The sequence below is a fragment of the Cygnus olor genome, chromosome 22 (assembly GCF_009769625.2).
Source record: "Cygnus olor isolate bCygOlo1 chromosome 22, bCygOlo1.pri.v2, whole genome shotgun sequence".
Taxonomy (NCBI): Eukaryota; Metazoa; Chordata; class Aves; order Anseriformes; family Anatidae; genus Cygnus; species Cygnus olor.
This window is the reverse complement of record NC_049190.1, coordinates 4,359,216-4,386,030: the sequence shown is the minus strand read 5'-3', so window position 1 is coordinate 4,386,030 and position 26,815 is coordinate 4,359,216. Positions and strand designations below refer to the sequence as shown.

Genomic DNA, 26,815 nt, shown 5'->3' with positions numbered 1-26,815 from the left:
TTAGCAATGTTAATGGAGTGCATATTAGAGAAATAACTTTGAATAGTAGATCATGTAGTGAAGAACAGTGGAAGGTCTTAGATGGATATGCATGGGACAATTCTCCTGCAAATGTCAAAAAAGCTCTTTAAAGTGTTGTAGATTTTGTCAGTCTCCTAAGATGCCCAGAATATGGGGGTGGAGACCACCTCAGGGCAGTTCAGTAGATTTTTTTCCTTGCCAGTCTTGTGTGGAATAGACCCATTATTAAACTAGAACTTGCACTGGATTTTGAAATGCCTTGTTGTGAGGTGGGATTCAAGAGTAACACCTGCCAAGCCAGTGAAGAAAGTGATGCAGTACAGAAAATGAAAGGCCACTGGGAAGGCAGTGGCTGAGCTTGGGACCCCTGTTTATTTATGTGGGCCTCTAATGAAGCTGTTCCTGTCCTGTGTTGTAGAATGATGTCTATACCTAAATGACGTTAGGTAATCCTATGTATGTCTCCAAAGCAGATGTATTCAAACAAGCCTTGAAGGAAATGCAGTGTGTTTGTAGCCATACTCAGTGTCAGCAGCAGACAGTGGGGAAGTCATTGTTAATAATGTTTGACTCCAGCCAGGGAAAAGGCCTTTGTGTTTACACGTGGTTAAAGCGCGGTTGTGACCTGCAGGGCACAGAGCAGGGAAGATGGAATGAATATCAGCAAATGCTCTCCCGAGGTGCTACGCATGGACACGAGCCAATTCCATTGCCAGTAATGCTTTTTGTGGTACTTGGGTTTTAAGTCTCCCTTTAAAGTTACTGATCCAGCGTAAGTCTGAGATCGGATCTGAGTCCCAGTGGTCTAGACAGACGGCTGCTTTGATTTTTCAATCTTGATACTGCTTTGTCTTATAATAGACTTGCAAAAGAAGCAGAGTATTTTGAAGATATCGCTGTTGGTCTTAAGCTGATTACTATTTATTGCTCACTTCAGCAAAGTGAAGAGCCTGCCTTTTGGGAACCAGGCAGAGTATATATATCAGCTCCTATGAGCAAAGCAAGGGAAACGCTCTGAGTGAATGACTGAGCAGGAAAAATGGGAAACTAACAATATTCCTGGGTTTGGTTGCTTGTGAGTTGGTACTCCTGGCTATATGGGTTTATTTGTGCTTGAAAAGTGTTTTTACTGTGTTTTGGTGCTTGGTATAAACAGTTGGGTATTGAAGAGCGTAAGAGTTGCAAACTTCCCTTTATGTATGTGCAGGGAATCACCTGGTTCTGAGAGTTTTATGTAATGAGGAGTGTGGGGGAGTGCTAGCTGCTGGCAGAAATTCAGCAGGCTGCAGTTCCTTTCTTCTTGCAGGGTGGATAGCAAGTCATAGGGAACTGCCATGTCAGCTAGCACGTCTCACGGCTGGCTTTCATTTTCCTGCAGCTTGTTAGTAGAAGCTGACTAGATTTATTCTAACGTGGAAACCAGGTGAAGTGATTAGAGGACAGCCCCAGTTCTAACTGTCTGTGTAACTTTGAGCATGACGGGCTGTAATGCACAGTTCTAACGTAATAGGTAATAACTGCATGTGCGCTAAAGTAATATTTTTCTTGGATTTCAGTCTGCTACCTGATGTCTTAATGAGCTAAGTCCTCCTTTGGTTACTGTGGAATTAAATTCCCTAGTTACCTTGGATGTAGCTCTTCAGGTTTTGACAAATCTGTTAGAGCCCTTTTCGAAAATTCTTTTTCCAGTGAGGTTCTGTTTGTGTTCCTGTAACTTCCTTGTGCAACTTCAGTGAAGTGACCAGAGTTGAGCAGTATATTTGAGGCGGACCCATGGTCAAGAATACCATTTAAATGAAGAGTGCAGAATACCACACCTGTTTGCATCCCAAGTACCTGATGGGTGGTTGGTGAGGGCAAAGGTACCAAGACACCAAATGGTAAAACTGGAGGTGAAATTTTGGGGTAAGGGGGATGCAGAATGAAGTGTGCCACACTGCTGGCTTGTTTCAGCATGGCAGAGGAGATCTCTCTAGCCACATGGGGTGGAAAGTAACTTTCTCTTGAATATAATATAGTTTTGTAATAGTCACCGGGCCTGGGATCTCTAGAAGAGCTGAGGGGGATTTACTTGCCTGCAATCTTATCTTCAGACTTCTCAGTATTTTGACACCTCTTGGCAATTTTCCTAAGTGCTTAAACTGCACATTACTGTGAAGAATGTTTTTAGGCAGCTACGTGTTCAAATTGGGTAAGGCTTATTTACTGTCTGACTTCTGGCTCTGTTGGCATTTATTTCACTAAACACTTTCTGCTAAATGAGTTATTTTTCAGTTAAATTGAGCAGGTTCCCACACTTGCATTTTCTTTCCATTTGCATTTTCCTTCCTTTCTGTCAGAGTAAGTCGTACAGCTCCATAGGTAAAGGAAGCTTTTTTTTAAAAAACTCAAACATTTTTTGACACAGGGTGTGATAAAAGGGGAGGAGAACCAGTGAAGGTCTAGGAGAACCTTGCAGCTTTTAGCTATTGAATGACATAAGCTGCTTTATGAGAGTAAGAACTATTTCATCTTACCTTTCACTCTTTGAGGAGTGACAACTTATTGATGAGGCCAGAAGAGTTTGGGGTGGAACCAAATAATTACCTTTCTGAAAAGGCGCTTTAGGGTGCCAAGATCGATAGCTCTGATTCAGTGGTCTTCCACATACCTGGCATCCTTACTGTGCATTAAGTGTCCATGAAGTGATGACTCAACAAAAGTGCTCAGATTTCTTTTGAGGGGCTAATAGCATGTTTTCTGACCTTTGAGCTTCCGACTCCCTGTGTGTCGCTGTGTGGAATGCCTACCCAATTTTACAGCACATGAAAATGCTTTGAAGATGATTCTCTTTTCCTATAGGTCCTTGAGAACCCTTTTCTGTCTCTGAGCTCTTCTTGCCTTAACTGCAAACTGAGAAAAGGGGAATGGGTCTTATTGAAACAGCCCTACTGCCATGCTGCCTTTGGTAGGTAAGGGAACTCGCTGTGGTAGAGGTGGCATCGTGCTATCAGCGAGCTGCTGGGTTGGCATGGTCCCCGTGCCATGGAGGTGCCACTGCAGCAGAGTTGTCCAGTGAAGTTAAGTTCTGGGCATGCAAGCTGAGGCAAGGGACCTGAAGAAATGAAATCTGCTTCTGCTTGTAGCTGGGTGTATTTATCTCAGCTTATTTCTTATTTAATGAAAAACACTTTTTCAAGGTTTTCTCTTGTGTGCAGTACGAAGGACTTAATCTTCAGGGTAATGTTTCTGTTATTGTAAAATAGTTTACTTTGCACTTCAAGAACTGAATTCCTCTGTTTCAGTGAGACTGAGGCTTGGGTTATTTTTTAGCACAGACAAAAATGTAAACCTATTAAGTCACATTTTTTTAAACTGGTGAAATAAAGCGAACTTGAGTTTTTAGTACTGTATGTGAGATCTGGTGAAATTGATTACTTCAGTCTACATCCAATTATTCTAAAATGCTAAGTGAAAAACACTGCATGTCCAACAGTGCAGTTGTAATATAAGAGGAATGTGTCAGCTGTTGCTGTTGAAGGCTTGACTGTCGTGATAATCTCCTGCACAGACTTTCTTACATGAGTCCTGTCCCTTTTTGGATTCAAGTCTTTTACTGTAGTTTCAAACACTTAAAGTCATTATCAGGCTCAAAAATCTTGAGATAAGGCTGGGCCACTCAGGCAGGCAGACAGATAACATCCATCTGCCTCAGAATGAAAGCCGGCTGACATGAATACTGACCCTACGTCCCCTTGGGGATATTATTGTCTGGCAGTGGCAAAGGCATACACTTTAGAATTGTAATTCTGATGAGCCCTGCCTTTGTGTTCTTGGCCAGAATATCTTTACAGCCCAGACACGGCTAGATAGTGTTGCTTAGCAATGCATTTCTGCTAGAGCATTGTACAGACCTGAGGTCTTGTAAAGGTTTCTAGGCTGATCTCTTGCCTCTAAAATTAAGACTTGAGCAATGCAAAGAGATCTTTCAAGAATCTCTGCAAAAGCCAAATACTTGACTTTATTTCCTGAGTTTGTAGGAAGAGAGCACAAATGTAGTTTGGAAGGCATTAGCAAGCAGAAGATAGAAGGGTAAGAATGAGCTCCTTTGTGCAGCGATGCTGTTGTGATTTAAAGCTTACAGTGTCTGAGCGATGCCTAAGAAATTCACCTGTCAGACCTCCCAACCAAAAGTGGATCCCAACCTAGGTGTACTTTGGACTATCCAGCAAGGCAGTCAGAGGAGCACAGCTACTGCCCTCCTTGAGTGAGTTTCTGTAGTGACAGGACCTTCTACCATTAATGAGCTGCTTGGTGTCAGGACTGATGCTTTAAAAAACAAACAAACTTGTATTAGAATGTGCCTGGATCTACAAGGAGACAGTACCAGGCATAGATAATTATATTGCATCTGCTGATGAATGTCTCTACGTAGAATAGATCTCCCATGGCCTGTACAGGAAAGTGCAGGTTTAGTAGTAGAGGTATTAGATCATGGCCAAAGAACTACCAGACCCTGTTGTCTCTGAGCTGAAGGTTTGACTGAAGGTTATATCAAAGGAATATGACTTGGGCTTCTCTTTTACAACGGCCCTGGTGCTTTGTAATGATCACTTTGAATTTTGATAACAAACATGGACTCCCTGAATGCATCACTACAGAATGTTTCCTGGATTCATTTGTTCTTGTGGAAATCAGGTTTTGTAATGTTCTTCAAAGTACTGTATTGCAGGAGCAAGGGAGTTGGATATTCTTACCCTTGCTTCAGATGCTTCTGGGGTCGAGTTAAATACCCTCTTACAAACCATTCAATTAAGAAGGGGAGGGGGATTTAAAAGTTAAGATGACCCACCGTGGTCTTCCATTTGTCTGCTAACACTCAGGTGCTGCTCAGGCCTCGTAATAGAGTAAAGGAAAATGGTGTTGCTAAAATTCAGACTTTTGTAGCATTCCTGGGCTTTTTGCTAACTTGGCTCCAATGACTGTTGGACGAGAAACTGCTCCAGCTCTTCAGTTTTTGTTCTTCAGTTTTTGTCTGTCTCATTAAGGGTTATACAAGTTTCATGGTGAGCTCGCATTTCTGGATTTCATTTGATATGAGCCACTAAGTGGTGAAGATGCATGTAATGGGATCTTCTTGCAATGTTATGGACTCCTAAAATTGTAGGTTTCAGCCTGCTTTGCTAAAAGCAGTCTTGTGATTTGTTTGTATGTGCCCATTAAGATGCAAAGAGTGGATTTATGGCCTGTTGTAGCTATTTGGGCTCCAATTTTGACTGTGAAAGGGATGCTGCTGCTTCAAGATTTCATTGCTTAGCAGAAAAACGTTCAAACTACAGTTCTGAGCTAGGAAATTGTGCTGCTTTAGTAATTGGAAGTTTGCTTCCAAACAATCAATAACAAATGTCATAAAGTACCAATCTATTCAGAAAATTAATTGGAAATACTTAAGAGAAATTAATAATGAATGTTCAAGTGAGTTCCTTTTTAACTTAGCAAGAATGCTAAGACAAAGTAAACATCAGAGGAATTACAGTAAAGCAGGCAAACTGTGGGGGAATTAGGTATGCAAAATAGAGAACTGTATAAATCTGCATGTTATTAATTGGGGGGAGAGTTCCTGAAATTATCATGCAGGCTGAATATTAAGTATAAGCACAAAAAATGAAATGAAGAGGTGCTACGTGAGGAAGAAAGATGGTACAGCATATGGAGGAACTGCTGCAGTCATCCTTCAAAGGCTTCCACCTTCCATGGTGGTTTATAGTGTACATGGTATGCAATATTTTAAATGAATATTGCATTTCCTGTATATGCAAGAAATGTTTAAGATAGAAGATTAATTCATCTGATTATTCCTTTATTAGAAACCTCTGTAACCATATAGCTATTGTACTTTACCTCCTGCAGCCTGGGTTTTTTCTGAAAGGACTTGAGCTTAGAAGCAAGCAAGACACTTACCCTCTGGCTGCCTTCTGTGCATACTGAAAATGGCTTCTTCAGGACGTGTTCTAAATTATTTCTGATGAAACTTCAGAATTCTTTTTCAGATGCTTAAAGCACTTGTAAGACAGTCCAAGACACTCAGTGCAAACAACGGGTGAAATACTAAAGCAAATTCCAGGGGCTTGCTAGTAATAGTCCTGATGGGGTCCAACTGTGTGTGCCGAATGTATCTTAGAGGGTGCCAGGTAGTTTTCCTTTTACTACTGGAACTAAATACTGGGTTATAAAAGTAAGTTTTCCCTTGCTGCAAGCCTTGTTTGCAGGTCTGAACTTCTTCCATGCCCCTGTGCTGGTTTCCAGCCCCTGCACAGGATTCAGTGGAAAGAGGCTTTACTATGTCTTCTAAAACTTCAAATTTTTAAGAAAACTATGTAGATATTGTTTTACAGAGGATTTTCTTTTACTCATTTTTTCAACAAGGAATGAGTAAGGAATGTTTTTAATTTTAGTAAACCAGGCCTGGATATAAAATCCTGAAAATGATCTCCAGGCTTTTGTAAAATTCTCAGGTGTCAGATACCTTCCAGAACTTCCTTAGGTAACTTAAATTTTAAATGTCCTGGAAATACACTAAAGCATAGTTTTATCAGTGGTATCATTTTAAGATTTTGAGTTTGAATCTTCAAGATGGCTCCAGAATGAAGTGTAAGACATCTGCTCTCAGGTGTCGTAATTGATCATATTTAAGTTGTTTGACAGTTCTGATCTTCATCAGCCCAGCTGAGGACTTTTCTGTGAAAGTACCAGTGGCAGTTCAGTTGTTCCTGCATCTTGTCATACTGTTTTCCCTTGCTTCCTCGTGGCACAAAGGTGTTTACTGAAATGCTCAAAGGCTTGGGCTTATTTCCAACATGTCATTGTGTTAAAATTGCATTATTCATAAAGCAACATTTTCCTTTTTATCCTTTGCAAAGTATTTTCTTCAGCAGATGCTCATTGAGACACCCAGAAATGAAGTAGTCGTGCTTAGGATTACTTCCAGCTTGTATTGTTAGTCTGTGTGAAATTGGTCCTGCTGTAATTCTTGTCTGATAAAGTTAGGTGAGGGTTTATTCTGGCCCTCTGGAGATCCAGCAGAAGTGTTCTGTATGACTTCAGCAGTAAGAGTCACTGAGGAGCTGGGTGGAGTTTGAGGATTAGCAGACAGGTTCAGCCCAGTCGCTATATTTGCATGGTAATGAGCACTTGTTTCCAGCTTGAATCTTGTTATCATACACACATATGCAGCACCCTGCATACAAATGCAGCATCCACACTCCTCTGAAATGGGGACTGTCAGGGATTGGGTGTTATGTTCATGCATAAAATAAATTTACACAAAATGTGAAAAATAAGTCTTCTAAACACTAAGATGGTTTATTTGGTTGAGGGTAGGGGGGTAGTGGTACTTTGCTAATCCCTGGGGTAGGAATGTTTCCATCATGCAAGCGTCAGAACCATTTTAGTTTCTGTATTGTTAGCTGGGGAGGAAAATACTCAGCATCGTACTTTCAGATAAGCTAGTAAGGAAAGGAATAAAAGTGGCCTGTAGTCATGGTAGTGTTTCTTTGGTTTTAGAAAAATGCTTGGCCAAAGCAGTAAGGATGTAGGACTGAAAAAGGAGGCTGATGTTCTGTTCCCATGTCTGCTTCCATGTTGTTCTGTGACCTTACGTGTGTTGCTTCACTTGACCAAGTCTGGTTCTCCCATCTGTGAAAAGGTTCTCAAGCTCCCAGGGCTGACAGCTGGGGTGGTGTAGGGGTGCTGGTGGAACAGAGTGCAAGGTTTAACTCCCCACTAGGGAAGTGTTGTTTTTTTTTTTAATTCCATGAGAAAATTGGTACTGTTGTCTGAATTGTAGTAGGGAGAAGAAAGCAAGACAAAAGAAAATGTAGCAGCACTAGCTCGGTTCCCGTACCTGTGACCTTGGTTTTCTGCAGGTTTGTCTTTGGTTTTAATCACAATGTTGTGATGACCTTCAAAGAATGTTATTCTATTTTGAATGTCCTTGTATCTGTGTAACAGTAACATCAGAATTCCCTTGAGGTTGTACCAGCTCCGTAGTTAAGCTGTTCATGGTTAATGCTGTCCTTCCCTTGGTATTAGTATATATGTTGCACAGCTTGCCTTTCTGTTCAGACCGTTTGTCACAATGAATGCAATGACGCAAGTAAAGCCAGTTAATGAAATAGTGCAAAGTACACAGCAAGTGCCTGGCTTCTGTAGGCATTCATACTAGATAATAAAACTCCACGTAATGTTTCTTTCTGATTAAGTTAGAAGTATCAATTCTTAAGCGATACACACTTAAGCATGTATCTAAAGACTAAAATTGCCAAATAAATGGCTTGACTGAACTGCTTAGGGAACTTTTTGGTTTTACGCATTTCTATAGAAAAATGGCTTTTGTGAGTGGTTCTAATTGATTAAACAGGAAAATATTGCGTAGATGTTTTCTAATCCCACTTACCACAATATTGCTGCTGTCTTGCATTTTTATTAGCTTGAAATAGGACAGGGTTAGAGATGGTGATGCTAGTTCACGTACATGAACAGGCTTTTCTGTGAGCTTCTTCAGGGGTAGGTGGGAATCTGCCGATGAAAAGGCTGAGCTTTTGTCAGCTTGGAGCTGTTGATCTAACAGAAGGGAAGAGCTGCAAACTCTGGTATGTGCAAACCAATGGGAAGTAATGCAGTTGCTGCATTAACCAACTCATTTTTCAACTGACCCTTGAAGGGTCTCCAGTTGTACAGATGCAACAATTGAAGTTCAGAAACTCCTACGATATTATTCATATATACAATTCATATGAATTTGTCTTCAGGACCAGGCATGAGGTTTACCGCAGTTCTGGTTTAAAAAAAAAAAGCTCAAACTGCAGGTGCAACCATCTGTGTATAGCACCAGGTTTTCTTTCTAGCTCGTCCTGCATAGTCCCACTTGGGCAGCAGGGCAACCAGCAGATGGGTTGTACAGGCCAGTACCTCTAGCATCACAGGAAAGGGACTCTGTCTTGATTCCTTGGAGTGAGATGCTGCAGTTTTACTTTCCACTGTTACTGACTCCGAAGCAGTTTGGCTAACTCTCCGCACTTGTTTTGCATTTGCAAATCGAGTGCTTTGTCAGATTTATTGCTGCCTTCATATTAATAGTTCAGATTAGATATCCTGCCTGCATATTGCTCCATCTACTGATGGAAACCAACTAGCTTTGGGGTAGCATGCTTAAAAGCAGTGCTGTTGCAAGTTTAGGGTAAAAGAATGGTTGTTCATGCAGGGAGAAGACTGGACATGCTGTTGAAAGAAACTACTGGGGACCATTAAGAGAGGTTGGAATACCTTAAATCTAGAACAGAGCAACAGAAGTAATAGAATTTTCCTTCCTGGGAAAAAGCTTTGTGTACATCCAATAGGAGTAGTGACACAACTGAATTAAGTCAGGTTTCTGCTGATTTATGGGTTACCTGACATCTCTGGGTCAAGCTTTCATCTTACTAGCCCCAGCCCTATTTTTTTGTTAAGATGGGGCACTAAAATGCTCAGTTGTGTTGTACCTTTTTCCACTGAGGTTTGTGACCTCTTCAGTGTCACTCTAATCCAGCCAAGGGTGAGCATCAAATGATACCGTTGGCTATGGGAAGAGTTTATGTGTATGCATGTTGATGTGATCCTTTTAATGGAAGAAGGAGGGAAGACTCCTTTCAGAAAAGGGGCAATTGGGTGAAAACATCTGGATTATTGCGCTTTATTTCAAAGGATGTGATAGGTTACTGTAGTCCTTGAAATAAAGCTTTAAAAAAATCTGTAAAAAACATAAATAAGATATCCAGGTGCATGCCAAAAAGTACACGAAAGGGCTGAGCCTTTCTTATTGTTGGGTCTGAATGTGTTTTTAATGCAGTATTAAAGCTGAATGGATTTGTTTTTCCCCTGAGTGTAAACAATTCTTATGAAAAAAACATCCATGCAGCATGTAAGGAAACATGGTTTTCTGAGAGACTTTGATATAGTTGCCTTTACCTCAGACTCGAGTTTTTTTTAGAAGTCTGTTTTCTATTAATGAACCTTCATGCTTCCTGATTTGAAACGAGAAAGGCTTACAAAGCCCCTGAGCCTGTGTTTACTGTAGGCTCCTGTGAGCTTTATATAGGGCTTTTATTCCGCATAAACCTGCTGAAAAGCAGTTACCCTAAAGCTGCATCTTATCAGGTTAATGAGCACTTTCAGGTGGCAGTGTAGCCTGAGATATGTGGGGGTAATACACGAAGTGTCATACCCAAGTGACTGAAACCCATGTAAGGCTGAAGCAGCTGCATTTAGACTTCAGTCTGTTTGACATGGTTTTGCCTCCTTGCAAGGGATGAATATTGAACCTGGGAGTAGAATTTGGATCCCTAGAATCACAGGCACTAATTCACTGTGGTGAAGGCTGCTAAATATTTGGGGCTCTCCATTCCAGCTGATGACAGTCTTGTTGCAGCAGAGTGCCCCAGACCTCCCTAGTGCATGTAGAGCTGCTCCAAGGTGACTCTGTGCCACAGATATATTTGCTATGGAGTGGCTAGATACCACATGAAGGAGAGGTCATGCACGCATGTCCTACCTGCCGCAGTGTAGTCCCTGGAGCATCGATGTACCCCTGCAGAAACTAGGTGACATGGTAACACAGAGTCCTGCAGGGCATTCAGAGCCTCTTGCCAGATGCTGCTGCTCCCCAAATCCCCTTGCTGAAACGATGATGGTGTTGGCCTGTGTAATCCATCTGTGGGCTGTCTTGCTAGAGAGGTGGAACAAGGAAACAAAAGGCTTTTACTGTTCAGCATGCTGTCTCTGTTTCCCCCTGTGACCTTACTGCAGCACCTAATGTGTTTGTAAAGAGACTGCTGACCTGGGGCTTGTTAATTAGTGTCCCTGTGTGATCCGAGTGGCTGGCCGCCTGCTTGTCAGGTCAGGTAGGCTGTAAAACCACGCAGAAAATGCTGCCTTTCTAATGAACTGTTAAAAATAAGTACCAATTAAAGCATTAAATAAGCTCTTCTCCTGAACCAGCCATTTTTGTTAGTTATTAAATTAGATTGCAACACAAGAAAAGCCATTAGCAGGGACCATTTGTAGCAGAGTGGTATTGCTCTTTGTTTGCATTAGCCAAAGTAGACGAGAGGAGTTGATGGCTTTGTGGGTTTGCTTGGAAGGTAGGTTAACAGCAGAAAGGTGAATGCCTGCCATGGAAGTTTCTGGAAGCTGGCGTGATCACTTCGGATGGGCAGGTGGGGACCCAGAGCCACATATGGTGTGCGCAAATTGATGTGATGGACCTGAGGCTCTTGAGGGATCTCATGTCAGAAGAGCCTGGGGGGGAAGCTAGGAACTTTGTTCACTGCTGTGGGGCTTGTTTAAAATCTTAGCAATGTCAATGATGTGCCTGTAAAACAAGATCGTGTGAGGCAAGCTGTTAGGAAAGTTTTGGGATATGAAGCGAGGTGGAAGCATTAGCAGGAGTTGTATGTCAAGGGATGGTTCTTCTGTCTGACATTCTCAGCAGGTTGTGTAGTTAGTATTATCTTCATTTCCCCAAGCTGAGAAGACAGCCTGTCTGATGTAACTGATGTTATTGCAGAACAGTGAGGGAAGGACCTGACTTCAAGCTCCTCAAGTGCTACTAAATCCGAGCCCTTAACACCGCTGAGATAAAATAGTGGAGTGTATGGATTAGAGGGTTGTTCAGGAACAGCTCTACAGGAGTGTTAATTGTGGTACTCTGTGGGACCACGTGGAAATCACACTATGGTCAGCAGGACTAGAGCAGTGATCGTCCCCCTGTACTTTGTTCTGGTGAGGCCGCACCTCGAGTACCATGTTCAGTTTTGGGCCTCTCAGCACAAGAAGGACATTGAGATGCTGGAGTGTGCCCAGAGAAGGGCAACAAAGCTGGTGAAGGGTCTGGAGAACAAGTCTTGTGAGGAGCAGCTGAGGGAGCTGGGGTTAGCATGGGAGAAGAGAAGGCTCAGGGGAACCTTATTGTACTTTACAGTTACCTTAATGGGGGTTGTAGTGAGGTGGGGATTGGGCTATTCTCATCACTTGGTGCTTGGGAGGGGAGATGACCTCAAGTTGTGCCAGGGAGGTACCCAGGTTGGGTATTAGGAGAAACATCTTTACCGAAAGGGTTGTGCAGCACTGGAACAGGCTGCCTAGGGATGTGGTTGAGGCACCATCCCTGGAGGTCTTCAAGAAATATGTAGATGTAAAACTGAGCAGCATGGTTTGGTGGTGGACTTTAGTACTAGGTTAAAAGTTGGACTAGATGATCTTGGAGGTCTTTCCCAGCCTGAATGACGTTACAGTTCTATGCTTCTAAGTGTGGTCAGGCTTTTGCTCATTTGAGTTCTTGGGGATGGAAAATGGTTAAAAGTGGAGCGGTGGCAAGTGGGTGCCTCTTAAACTCTGAACTGAAGCAGTTCCCTAGCTTGGCAGCTCAGCTTGCCTGGGATGATGACAAAAAGCTGTCCACTGACGGCTAAATCAACTCAGCTTCTGTAAGCGGAGGACTGGGCATTGCAGCTGTTGATGCTGCAGTGTTTAAAGCAAATTCACAATAAAGCTAAAAATTTTTCAGGGATTCAGTGTCTAGAAGGATTTTATAATATTTGAGGGGAGATAAAACCAAAATCTTACTGTGGCAGGTCTCTTTACCTTCTCTGTCTACACCTCTGGGATGACTTTTCTTTATAACTGCTGTGTATTGAGACTCTGAATGTCATTTAAGTGTGTGGTGCTGGGCCCAAAAGGAAAAGGACTGGAATTTAATAGGAATTGAGACTCATGCAATTTTTACAGAGATGTAATCAAGTTGTCTAAATTATTTGTTTAAATAAAGCCTCGTAGAGTTTAATGGAAAACATAGTTCTCTACAGACCTTATTGATACACTCTTGGAATTTCTGCAGCAGGGGTTTGCTCTGTATTAAATTTGAAAGTCTTACAGCAAGACTGGCATTTTCCATTAAATTCTGCAAGGCACTACAGAAATGCCTCATGGTATTTGACAACTTTAAAAATACTGCAGTGCATTCTTCTCTGAAGAGCTCAATTGTTGTCTTGGAACAGATGGTGTTTTTGAAGGTCCCTGGGCTCTGTCACTAGCCTTTGGGGAAAGCTTGCTTTTTCATGGAGGGAGAGGCTATACCTTTGCACTGCTGATTCCAATTCCTTCAAGGGGGGGGAGGCAGCCACTTTGAGGAGTGACATCTTGCAGTGAGTTCTCTATGGAAGACGAAGCTTAGTAAATGTCTTGACTGGGGGGACATTTGTGTGTGAGTTTTTAAAAATTCACTTATTCAGTGAAGAAGGAGTACCTGGACTGATGCTGATGGGAGAGTACAGTTATATATATGTAATATAAAATGTCCTCTTAGACTTTTGCTTGCTCTTCATAGAGCAGTAGCTGTTGCCATCTTCTATTAGATTCTCTTCTTTACACATAGCTTCTGTACAGCTATGAAAACGTAGCACACACAAACGTAGCTTACCTCTGGACCTGTCTAATTGTGGTATGTGAAGTGTCTTCTGCTCCTCATGTGTTTCTTTTAGGGCAACTATCAGTATTTCTGTTCTACTGAGTGAATGCGAAGCATAAAGCATCTTAAGGGCACTCAAGTCCCTTTGTGAAATAATGTTCAGTCCCTCCATCCTGTGCCATCCAGCCCAGTTTTCCTTGTGTTTACTTGGCTTGTTAGAATGATGCTTCCAACTTCACAGATCATCAGCAGGGGGCTGAAAAATCAATTCTGTCTCCCTGTACTCCCACAACCAGAGATGGATTTTGTCTCCATAGGTGAGTACTAATAGAAGCTAGCAAGATGGACTGCTTCATGCTTTCAAGCATGCTGGCGGTGATAAGGATGGGTAGTGTGATTGGCCTTGCAGAGTTTCCATTTTACATGACTGTTGTAAATAGATGCACATTTCCATCCACTGAATTCTACCTTTGACTTGAATCAGGGCAAAACAGTTCTGTGCATGCATAAAAGGTGCTGGGATGATGGATGTGCTGGCTTTTTCCTGTCTCCTCATTGCATCTATCAGTCAGATCCCTACAGAGTAGACAATGTTTCAAGTACTCAACTTTGACCTGTAATGAGCATTAATGATCACTGGCTCATTTAGTCCTTGGCGTCTGTTTGCCAATAAAACTGCTGATTGCCTGTTTTGGGGAAGGCAATAGAAGCTTTTTTTTTTATTGTGAAGTTGCATACAACTTCATCCACTGAACAGCTATCATATGGTAAAGCTTCTTGCCACTACTGCTGTGGGCTAGTTTCATACTAGTGACCATATGCTTATAGGAATCATTTCTTGGTGTCACTCCCCTGAGTTTGTGAAACTGTATCTTCAACAGAATACATGCATGCCGCTTCTGCTGCCCAGCCAATGTCACCATCCCTACCAGCACCAACACTAAGTGCAATAGTTCGAGGTGTTGTCACTAAGTGACACTTTCTTCGGGCTTGCAAAATGTTGGAAGGCAGTGCTGGTTTGAAGTTTTGATGGTGTCGTGAAATGCCAGCTGTGGTCTGCTGTGCAGCTAAATAGATCACGAAAGGGAAACTAGGTTCAAAGCCAAATGGGTTTTCGCAACAAAAGCCACAGCATTTGGTGGCATAACAAAACATTTTGGCTGTCATCTGATTTTGATCTAATACAGCTTTTCAAAATCATGTTAAATTACTTGTGCAGGCTTAATAAATTGAATGACTTTGTTAGGATTGGAATGGTATGTTCCTAATGTTGGTGTCACCTGATCTACGTTATTGTGTGCATGTATTACCCTATTAAATGTGAAGGGGACCTAAACCTGAGAGGTGAGGTTGCAGGCTGGTGCTGTTACCACTGTACAGAGCAGTGTATTGCAAGGGTCTTCAACTGTTGCTAAAATAAGCAACTGATAGTATTACGCAGGTTGGCTAGATCAAATATCTGTATGCTACAGAAGCATTGCTGTTCTGCTGAGACTTGGGTTGTCTGCACAGTGTTATGCTTCCCTGTATATCTGAACTCTCCTTTGTGCAGGATAGGCATGTCCACGCTGTCCTAGGGGGCAGCAAGATCAGCCTCGGTCCTGGATTTCAGGTTGTAGTTGCATGAGCATCAGGTGGGAATTTGTACTGAGTAAGTGGAAGAAAGAGCCCATGAGCCTTATCTCTCAGGCAGCTGTTCAGCTGGCAAGCTGCAGATGTCCCCTAAGAGGGATGCTCTTGGAAATTTCATAGACAAACAATAATTAAAGCAATAACCATTCTGAATATAAATTCTGTTCAGAGCTGGCATTTAAATGATTTTTCCCCTGAAATAGGGATGGGGAAAGGAGAACAATTAAAACAATCTTCATAGCGAATGCTATGTGAGTGACTTTGTGGCTTTCTAAAGGAAAACTGACCATCCGAAAATCTAAACAATGCTTTTTGGAGTTTTGACACTCATTTTTCAAATGTAAATAAAACGTGTCAAAATACAGGGAGAACAAGGATTTGGGCTTTGTAGGTTTTCGTCTTTTGTTTTTTTTTTTTTTTTACTAGATATTTTTGACCCAGTGAAATTAAATAATCCCTTTCCTACTTGAATTTCCAGTAAGAGAATCTAGCACATGATTGTGTTCTTGGAAATTGGTCGTACAGGCTTTCTAGGTAAGCTGATGATTTAGAACAAGTCCAGCTGTGAGCGATGGGTAATTCCTGTAAGAGACTGGCTGCTGGGATCTCTTGAAACATTAACACAAGTCATTCAGTGCCAAGAGTTGCAAATACCTGCTGGTCAAGGAGTAGGTGGAGGGGTGGGGGAAAAAGTCTGCTTAAATTCTGTTCTTGACTAAATATTCTAATGAAGAGGTTTTAGTAAGGGCCCAAATTCTGCCATTCTTATTCACGTGGACAAGAATAGCTAAAAGTACTAAGTGGCTTCTTGCCCAAAGCAGTTTAATTGATGAGCAATGTCCAGGTCTGCTGCCTTGGCTAAAAGCATTTCAAAGTGATCTTGAAGCACAGGAAAGGAATCCTTTGCTACCTTAGCTCCGCAGCAGCAATGATGAATAATTTGGAAGTCAGCTGTATAGAATCATAGAAGGATTTGGATTAGAAGGGACCTTAAAGATCATCTAGTTCCTGCCCCTCTGCTGCAGGCAAAGACCCCTCGCATCAGACCAGCCTGCTCAAAGCCCCATCCAACCTGGCCTTGGCATGACTTTGTAGAAGGGAGAAGTGCTTGCTCAGGTAAGGCTCTACTCCCCCTGCTCAGTCTTGGATTTTTCCAGTTGTGCCGGCATAATAGAAAAATGAAAACAAGCTGCTTTGGCTCTTGTTCCTGCTCCTTTCAGCCACCCTCTTTTCTATGAGGAAAGTGATGAGACAGGAAAGGTAATGCTGTAACAGGAGGAGGCTAGTGCAAGATAATTGCGAAGGAGTTGAAAGGAGAGAAGCTTGCTAATTAAAACGTGACAACAATAACCAGGCAACTAAACTAACCCCTGGGTTAAACTGTCACAACACTGAAAGTTACAAAACTAAATGCAATCCCTGCACTGTGTCAAAGAAAACCACAATTTGGCCCCTTTTTAAACAAAAGGAATCCTTCTGAAGAGAGGATTCTCAGGAAAATGCAGTGCAAAAGGGAAGGAATGCAAACTAGGGAGAAACAGGTTGTTAGTATGCTTTCTACTACAGACATGAGATTATAAAGAATGAAATCAAAGCACTGACCATTTCAGCAGAACTCATAAGATGTGACAAGTTACCTTGTTTTGCTTGGGTTCACACCTTTTTAATTCCTAATGATGTGTACATGCATATAGTTTTCTCTTGATGCTGAAAAACTTTGGCAGTAGAACAATAGCATCCACATACACTTCTGCTGCCTAGCTCTCTGGCAAGCAGGAGATAACTAGATTGAATAGCCCCACTGTAGATGAAGGGAAAAATCACCTTGACAATCTGTAGGATTCTGTTACTAATACATCTTAGTGGTAGGACTAGGTATCAAGCCTGGTCTGTTGGAGTAGGTGAAAGTTGTGCTGTTGTCAGTTGCCCTCAGTTCTGTTTTTCTTAGTTTCTGCTGATGTTTTGCACTTGAAATGCTGCATGAGAATGTCAGATATATTTCTAGGCCCCAAATGTTTCCTTGGCTTTGGATCTTAAGTCTGAGGAATGGGTGTGTTACCCTGAGTTCATGAAATGGCAACTTCTGGAAAACATCTGTAGGCCAGGAGAGCGACTGTTAGGTCAGCTAATCTAACTCTGTGCAGCTCAGAATTTTGTTGAAATTTGTTTTGAGTGGGAGTTGTGATTGGGTCAAGCATAGCTCCTAGGAAGGCACCTACTTTTGATTTGAATGCATGGAGATAGAGGTCTGGTTGCTTCCTTCAAACTAGAGGTTTGGTTTGGTTTTCGAAGGCAGTCCTCAGTTTAGAGGAGTTTGGTTTAAAGGTTATCAAGTCTTGTTATGTCTTAAGTTAAAAATCTGTTGGTACCATATGGTTTCTCTCCATTAAATTAATAGTATGCCCAAGTGACTCTGGCCTACTGTTGAAGATTACCAGATTCCTCAGCCTTCCTCTAAAGTCTATTCTCTCATTGAAAAAATAACAATCTTGTGCAGTGTTCTGGTGTAACATCTCTCATTAGAAGCTGGTGTTGAGTTCAGTGCTGTTATTCCTTCCTAATTGCGTATGCACAGGTTTGTCATCAGCCCCAAAACTGAAGGACGTTGAACTCTTTGTGGATGTCAACAGAAAACTGAGCAAGGTGTCTGACATGAGACGTGAAGACAGGCCCTCGTGTCCCACTTACTGAGCACTTTATGGCCTGGTGATACCTACCCTGTGTTCAGGGTAGACCACCTGCACTATAAATGTCATGTAAGATGTAGTGTACTCAAAGTATGAAACAAGCTTTTGCAATCAGTATAAAAGAAGCTAATAGTGAGCTTGCAATCATTCCTTTATGCTGTGTGCTAGTCTGTCCATTTTGTTTGAGAAGCTAAGCTAACATACTACCTCCAGACCACACAGGAGCTAGTAAGAGATGCTGTAACTGATGGGAGATGCTAAAGGGCTTGTTTGACACAGCTGTAATGACACTGCTGATAACAGGGAAGCTGTGGTTCAGCATAGTCTTCTCAAACAGCACATTACTCAATGAGTGGGAAACATTTCAGCAGAATTAATCACTACCTAGAAAACAATTTCATGCTAGGGTAAACAGGAATTAAAAATAAAAAAAAAAAAAAAAATCATGGGCTGGCTCACAACCCAAGCCTTGGCTTTCAGAAACAAATGGAAAAAAAGGAAAGGTGGGTACCTCAAAGTGTGGCTGCACATCTGCTCCCACAGATATGTTTTGGGGGTGAGGCTGGCCTAGGTAAAGATCAGTGGGACAGTTGCCAACTGACCATAGTTTTATAAAGTACTTAGCTTCCTGCAGTAATTGCCTGGGTAAATATACAGCTTAAGCTGTGGGGAAGGAGGGATAATAGTATTTAAGAGTGAATGGGAGGACACATTAGCACCTTGCAGATTTAGGATGCAACACAAAAGGTCCAAGTGTACACCCAAATATTTAAAATCAGTTTATCTACAGATTAATTTATCTGCTAGTCTCTGAAGGGCTGTGCAGACCATTTTAGCTTGTCACAGATTTTTCTATATAATAAGCTCTATTAGCTAGAGGACTACACAGATGGAAGAAACTTTGAAATGTATCACTTCTGTGGATCAAAAGCTCACAGATAATAGCCCCGAAGTCAATACTCTGCTGCTTGCTGGATCTAAAAAGCTTTTTTTTTTTTTTTGAGGTATTAGGCTAATGTTTGAATCTCATGCATTCTGTCAGGTGCTATGGTAAAGTGGATAGCAGCTGAAACTGCTTGTGTGCAGAGGTGCCTTGTTCTTGTTGAACCAGGAGGAGGTCCTGAAGTTAAGGAGTTCAGTGACTTAGACTTGAGTTCAGTTCCTGCTGTGCTGTATGTGTCCTTTGTGGTCTTAGACAAGGCACTACAATGAAGATGAATGGCTGCTTTTACTGTTGTCCTATAACACTGCCACTTTGGGAAGGTTCATGGCCATGTAGTGAAGCAGGAGCCACAACTCCAGACAGCTACCTTCTGCACTTCAGGGCAAGTCCTTTACAGATGTAAGAAATCAGCTTGGTAGAAAACGTAAGGCTACAACAGCATGTTGTAAATGCCTAAAGGGTTAGATGTATGGTTAGCATACGACAGGATAGAAGCCCTGAAAATTCCTCTTGATGTTTGCATCGTGTGCCTCAGTATCTCAAGTACAGGATACAATTGCTACCCTGCCTCATGACGTTCATGTGGGAGAACACACTAGGTAAAGAGTTTGCAAACAAAAGTAATAGCTCTCAGAGCGTACTAAGAACACTGTTCCCTGCCAAATGATCTTGATCTCTGCTTCTATTAAAAACTTGTTTCTAAAATCTGGAAGTTCCCATTGAACAAGTTTTTTCATGTGTCACTTTGGAGGATTTTTCAGACCCACAGAAGGGATCTTCCAGGAGAAAGTGTATACTTCGCAGTGCTGCTTCCTGAATGAGCCACAGAACAGAATAAACAGTAGTATGTGCAGTGTAGCTGTTATTGAAAGAAATAGGTTATTCTAACAATTGTGGAGCTAAGGCAAGTGAAGATCTCTTCAGCTCATCATAACCAGACTGGAGATAGCTCTGGAGGCTGTGCTATGTTCTTCTTAAAAAATATGGTTGAGATTCAGAAAGGCAGTTGCAAAAGCTAGCTGAAGCTATTGAAAGGGAGAAGAGGGCTGAATTCAAGCACTTGAATGAAAGGAGTCTACACAACTGGACCGATTTTAACGTATTAAAATACTTGTTTCTTCAATAGGTAAAGTTGTGTGACACCTCTACAGAAAGTAAAAGTAGGAAAAAATGAAGAGAAGTAGCTATTGAGATATTTAAGCCTGTTAGAAATAATGATTCTGAACTATTTCAGACACTGTTCTGGAGAGTACATCAGCATTGCATATAAAGCTAGTGTTGTTTTTTCCTGTTCTTAACATTTCTAACTGCTGCAAGGCATCTCTTGAACTCCACCTGTAGTTATATGATACAGGCTGTATAAACCTTCCAGGGATAAACAGGCACCCAGCCACCTGTGAGTGGCAAAATGAGTCTGAATCACATGCTGAAAAGACCCTGAAATCAGGATCCTGTGGTTGTTTACTAGCTTCAGGAAGCTAAAGGCAGTATTTAAATGTCTGCTTCCCCTCATCTCAGGTGAGATGGGGAAAGGCATGAATGCAAAACAAAACTAATGGGGTAGCATAAGTCGTTAGAGCTCATATCCTTGCCTTGGTAACTGCTTTCAGACTGCTCTTGCTGTAACAACCTGTGGTATGAGGCAGCTGAGTTGCAAGGAACAACAGGTTCAACTGACTGCATCCCAGCTTGTCGACGTACGTGTGCTAGAAGGCCAGACTCTGCTCTCCTCTGTGCAGAGGTGCCTATAAAGTCACGTGGCACTTGGAGTGGTTTCTTTAACATGCATAAAATCCAACCTTCTCAGGCACCCTGGAGGTGTGTGATGGTAGTACTGTGACCATCTCTGACAAACCTTGTGCTGCCTGGAGGGCTGTAGCGTGTTCTGTATCTCTGCATTCAGCTAGCTACACTATTTAATATTTAATGGTTTTGCCTTTCAATTAAATTCCTGATGGGTTATGACTAGCCTGAAGTTTTCTTCCTGGCTGGACAGACACAGTGGCTTCGTCTGTCCTGTTAGAAGCCATTTGTCACTTTAATGGAATTCTCAGATTCAGATACTGAAGCATCTAATTTTTCAGTACTTCAGGATGAAGAGACTGAGAAATCATTGTGTGCCTCTGATGGGTTATGTGAGGTCCCTTAATATAACACTTGCAGCCTTTGATAAATTACTAGCCTGATGTTTTTGAAAGGCTAGTTTTTTCTTGAAATATCTTTTCAGTCACTCTGTATTCTGCTGCTGGCACTCACTTCAGTCTTCTTTTTTTCTAGGCTTTGACACTCGAGCTGCTGCTTTGGCCTTGGAGACTTCTGACAGTCCAATTTCCCAAGCTAAAACCTTTCTGCAAGGTCTTAGCAGGCTTTAAAAAGGGAGTTACTTCAGCTCCTCTGTGACAGGATCCAGGTTTCTAGAGGATGCAATAGGCTTTAAGCTTATTTTCATCTGGAAGAAGTAAGACTCCCTCTTTCCTAAATGCCACTTGCCCCATTCTCTTGAGTGTAAGTCAACAATGATCCTACAGTGGTCTTCTAGTATGTAGTGCAGAATGAGTGATTGTACTAATTAAGAATTCAGGCAAAAAATATCTAATGGAAGTGGTGGGGGCAATTTCAAATAAAATGTTGCAAACTTTTCCAGGTCACCAGCTAATGCCACTCTTCTCTTGCAGTAGCAGTTTCTTTTTTCTAATAAAATGCGTGACAGTGTCTTACGGAAGAAAAGCTCTGGTGCTGCGAGGAGCCTTTGAAGTTAAGATCCTTTCTGGACTGCATGCCACTTCATGCATGTTACAGGACTGGAAATCTGTTGTTTGGGTTTTTTTTTAAACCCCTGTGCTTTGTTCTTCTGCAGTTTGCTTTGTACTTTTGAATCAAATACCTTTCCGTAGCTCTATTTACTGGAGGAGAGCATGCTATTACAGCATCTCATTCACATACATGCAGAGAGGAGGGGAATAAACAGCTGCAGCTGGCACATTCAACACACAGTTGGGTTTCCATTCTGTGGAGATTTGCATTAAATGACTGTTTGGCCTATATTCAGCTGTAAAAATAACGAACAGCTTTCTGCTCCTGTTTCATAGAAAATATGTAAATACTGTCACTACCAACCACCCAACTGCACCATTCTGTAACAGGGCTACTATAAAATGGCCTCTAATCTATAAGAGAGACTACTCTGCCCGTTCATTCACTGATGAATACTGCTGTACTGTTACACCCTAGCTCTACATTGCCCCTATTTACCCATCATACCCTCTCCATATACTGGCTCTACATGTGGACTGATCTAATGCTGGGAGGCTTTTGCTGTTTTCAGAGTCAGAAAACACTGCTCTGTTTCTAATTATGGGAGATAAAATTAACAAGGCTGCAGCTGTTTGGTAGTACTTGTTATTAATCACAAACATTGTTTATTTTATTAAAAATATTAAATGAAGATCTACTGCAGTACATGTGGGCATCACTTTAATAGCACCAACTGTTTTATTATCCCAGTCTGATAAAATTGGAGATGAAATTCAGCTATGGGCATAAAATTCACACCTGATAGCACTGTTTTAGTTCAGCCCTTTTCTGATTCTAACCTATCCTAGCTTCTAACGTGTTTATCAGCCCTATTCCTTTTGTTACACACTGATCTCCGTCAACTTTTGGATGTCATTGTCTGTCTGTGAAGACCATGGTGCTTGCAAGGAGAGATGCCCTAGAGTAATTTTTCTGAGCTGGGCCAAGAGACAACAAAGGATTGAGATCCTTGAAACATGCTCAGGCAGAAGCTAAAGATCTCTTCTAGACCACACAGTCTGAATGGAATTATTTTTGCCTGCTTTGTAGCAAAATCCTAGAATCCCTGCGTTGCTTTTCCAAAATATTTTCTTCTTTGCTGGTCCCATTCAAGGCTAAGATTTCACTAGCACACAATGGAGGTGTAGCCAACCCTATTTATTATTCTGTATGCTCAAAAATATTCCCCTTGTTCTCTTTAACAAGCCCTCTGCATGTTTGTCCTGCTTCTTCCTCTAGGTAATTTCAGCATCGGGTTGCTTTGGTAGCTAAGAACTGGCCCCCTTCCTCTCATTTCATTTTCTGAAGAGTCAGCTCTGATTCACTGGGCTTACAGTCCAGTCCTTCTGCTTAAGGAACAGGCAGCAGCACCAAGTCAACATCACTGATTACGTTTCTGTCTATTCATTTACTTCAGAGCAACGAACAAAATGCATTTGTTAACCTGTCCCTCCCTACACCTTCCAGACCATGTTTAATATTGCAGTAGTGGAAACTTCAGAAGACAGCGTTAGCTGTTCAGTGTGATTTTGGATTTCCTTTTTGACACCAAATCTGTGCAGGATGTTAATCCAGCTCAAGAAGAGGAAGGCAGCTGGAGTTGTCCTTGCTGCTAGGCACAACAGGAGCTGAGGGGCTATGGGCAATGAAGGTTAAAAGGCACTTAGCCTTCCCAGGCCCCTTTACTAAGGGCAGTGCAAAGAAATACAAGGCTTTGAGCATTGTCTTACCGGAGTATAATTTTCATAAACTGCAATGGAATTATGTAATCATTTTAACAAATGCTGCCTGAGGTCCACTCAGAGTGCAGCTATCTAAGAAGGTACCAATAGAAGTATGTGCGGTGATGAAGCAGGCTTTATGAAATTTTGGAAGTCTTGCCTGCCCTGCGATGATGTCCAGAGACAACCCTGTGCTGTGTTTTATAATTAGCTGTTTACCAGAGAAAATTAAAACCTGTGGGAGAATAAACCAAGGAAGGGCTCAGCCTGTTCTGGCCCAGTTTCTAACATCTGCATTTTCTGCTAGCCCTTGTTGAAGGCAGGATGTTGGGAAAATGGTCTGAGCTGGTGTAGGAATGGGCCAGGCGCTCTGAGTTTGATGTGGTGTGGGACAGGAGGCAGGGTTGTCTGCTCCGTGGGTATGGGTACTGAGCAGACCAAGCACATCTTACCCATTTGAGAGAAATAGATGACATTTTTTGTCGTTACTTTTTGCTTAAACTATAGGAGCACCTGTTGTTAAGACAGTTTCTCCCAGCTGAGCCTCTTTGCATGCGTTTCTTCACCTACCTGTGCTGCCTCTGATGCTATGTGTATGTGAATGCTATAAGGCTTTGCTAATACAGCAAATTTTGGTTATTTCTTGTTGGTCCTAACACTTTCAGAGTTGATAAGCAGTTTTGGTATTAGGTGTGCACACTGTTGGGTGAAATCTTAGTCCTGTAGAAATCCAAGAGTTTTTTGCTGTTGATTTTTCCAGAGCTAGGATTTCCTCCCTTTTTTCTGCCTCCACACATTTCCCTACTGCTGCTTTTATGCTGCTCTAATCCGTTGGCCACCTATGTTGGGTCTACTGGAGGTGATTTGGGAAAGCTGTTCTGCATCTTTATCTAAATTTGCATGAAGATCTTTGTGTTATTCTATGTTATAACCATTTAACTTCGCTCTCTTTTCAAAGTTTATTGCCTTTATAAATTTACCATTTAATTTTGTTAGTTCGGTGGGGATAAAGTTTAGCATGCAAAACAGCATGCAAAATAAAGCTATGGGATAATTTTACACTGCTATTTTACTGCTGTTGTTGCTCACATAAGGAGAAAAACTTTAATTTATCTGTGAAGGATAACTGAGTGTTGGGCGTGTTGGCACCCTGACTGTGATGGTGTCTGCTTGTATTTAACGTGTCACTGAACTTTGCTGCGCCTTGTTTAAACCTCACAGCTTTCTTCAGCACTCGACTTGTTCTGGGACTGTATAACAGGAAAATAGCCTCTGTATCACTGCAGCATTGCTGAGTATATCTGCAGGCTCCATACTGGGAGGTATTGCTATCTTGTGACATCCAGCCCTGTGTTAAGGGGTGTTAATGAACATCTGGGCTGTGTGCATAGTGGGGCACTGCAGCACCCCCTAAGCAGATGTGAATTATGCACGTGGTTTACAGGTGTCAGTAGCAGGGGCTTGCAGAGTTGTTTCTGATGGTTTGTGTGTAAATATATGCATGTGTTCATGCAAGAAAGATGTGGCCCTGACTTTGCAGCTCTGAAGGTGGAATATTAATGCATTAATCCTTAGGTATGCGAGCAGCACTATCTGCACAATAATAAGGAAAAAAGGAAAAAAGAGAGAGGGAAGTGGATGGGAGGAGACTCCACCCTTAGCCGTTTGCATAATTCCTGCCATTTTATGAGATAAGTGGGGGCATAAAGTTGAAATGTACTTGTTTATGTACAGGAACAAAGTATGTTTTTGATTCAAACTCACAGATCTTTTCCTTCTGTGTTAATGAGAAATTTCTAAAAGCTGTTGAAGAACTTCTATCTGTGCAAATATAAGTAAAGAAACTATTCTCAACGCGATTTCTACTTCCTGCCTCTCTCCACAGTTTTGAGCCCTTTGTGCCTCCTTTTCCCTCCCTGCTCCCTTCTACCCAAAAGACTTGCTGTGGGTAAAACGAGATTTGCAAATTTGCGTATTTGCATACTTTTCATTTAGAAAATGGACTTTTTATGAGGTTTGATGGCTGAGGAAAATTGCCTACACAGAAAGCAAACCAATTTCAGTGTGACTGATTGCAGCTTTCTGCAAGGTGAGGTGTATTCCCTGGCACTTCAGGTGAAGAGCAGAGACCACAAGAAGGTACTTTTCTGCTATAAGGTAGGTAGTAATGCTTCTTAGGCATCCAGTGGTTTATTGCTATTGGCAGTGAGCTGAGCAGAATGAATTTTGGTGTTCAAAGCAAGGAAAATAGTACCTCTCTGTTTTGTGAAGGACCACTAGTATAATTTTGGGACTGACCAAATAGTTCAAGAAAGATGGGAACCCTTTTAATATACAGCCAGGTCTGCTGAAGCAATAGTCAAGTCACTGGTGGAGAGAGGATGAATATGTCAATTCTGGAAACCAAACTGTTTTTGTTTTTTTTTCTGAAGGAATGAATATGCTGATACACACCAGTCATACAGTCTCCAATGCCTCCAGCCAAGAAAAGGACACACCTATTTATTTTCCACGCTGGAGTCTTCTTCACGTATCTGTACATTACTTCTGTCAGCCCAGATTTATAATTCAATCTGCATCTATTTGTTTCTTGACAGAAGAGGAAAAAATAATAGCAAAACTCTGTTTTCTTTATAGTCAGGAATGGATAGCTACGGCTTACCGTCCAGTGCAAACTGCACGGGGCTTTGTGGTGTTTCAGATGACTGCTGCTGCTGCTCTGTGAAAGTAAATTGCAGCGTCCTGGAGCGAGTCCCAGGTTATTGTGCTGGTCTCCCAGCAGCTCATTTCTGTGGCAGCACAGAGAAGTCCGTCAGGCCAGATTCAGCTTCTTGCTGTTGCAGAGATGGACGAAGTGGGCTGATCCAAAACTGGTGCTGATCCCCTGGATGTCAGAATCTGTGCTGAGAGGTTCAGAGTTCTGAACCAGGCAACCTCTATGACCAGATAATGCTTCATGCTGTGCCAGCAGGGTGGGTGACCTGCTGTGAGTCAACGACCTGCTCAGAGCTCAGCTGGCCAGAGGGAGGACTGACCATTTCTGCGCGCCAAGTCGGTATTTCATTCCCCAAACGAGTCCCCAGACAGGTGGCAGATGCTTTCTTTGTCTTAGTCTAGCACATGCCGCAGGGGTGGGTTTGACCTGAGCGTTATCTGTGCATAAACCTGATAATTTCACAGTTTATTAAGAAAATGGAAATGAGGCAATGTGAATCTAACCATTTTTCTTGCCTCTTCTGCCTTCTATTGCGTCTTCTGTGTTTTCTGAACTTTTTGAAGTACAAGGGGCAAGTGGGTCGAAAATGGGAAGAAAATTAGAAGCAGTTGGCCTGGTGCCTGCCTTTACACTGCGCTGATTAGGTTTTAATTGGCAATTCTTGTCTGTAATATAAGATAATTGCAGAGATTTCCAGGAATTGTGTGCAGAAGAGGAAGAAACAGATATATCTGAGTTCTACTGGAGGAGTTTAATTAAAGACTTTATAAAGTGCAACAGATGGTGCTTTGCTAGTTAGGAAGACGGGCGTGAGGCCTGTTT

General features: G+C 42.0%; 1 protein-coding gene and 1 long non-coding RNA gene across 3 annotated transcripts in view; one reads left to right on the top strand and one right to left on the bottom strand.

Moving 5' to 3' along the window:
- Positions 1-4,089: 4,089 nt before the first annotated feature.
- LOC121058635 lies at positions 4,090-26,381 on the bottom strand. The gene is made up of 4 exons (XR_005814274.1): positions 25,940-26,381; positions 10,589-10,762; positions 8,456-8,577; positions 4,090-4,452 (listed from the first exon to the last, which is right to left on the bottom strand). It is a non-coding gene; the product is annotated as an uncharacterized LOC121058635 (long non-coding RNA).
- LOC121058632 (zonadhesin-like) overlaps positions 26,256-26,815 on the top strand; it is a 66,803-nt gene continuing 66,243 nt past the window's right edge. The window contains exon 1 of one of the 2 annotated variants that reach the window (XR_005814273.1): positions 26,256-26,328. The gene's annotated coding sequence lies outside the window, so the exon portion shown is untranslated. The remainder of the gene's footprint in view (positions 26,329-26,815) is intronic. The other variant, XR_005814272.1, reaches the window with a different exon arrangement.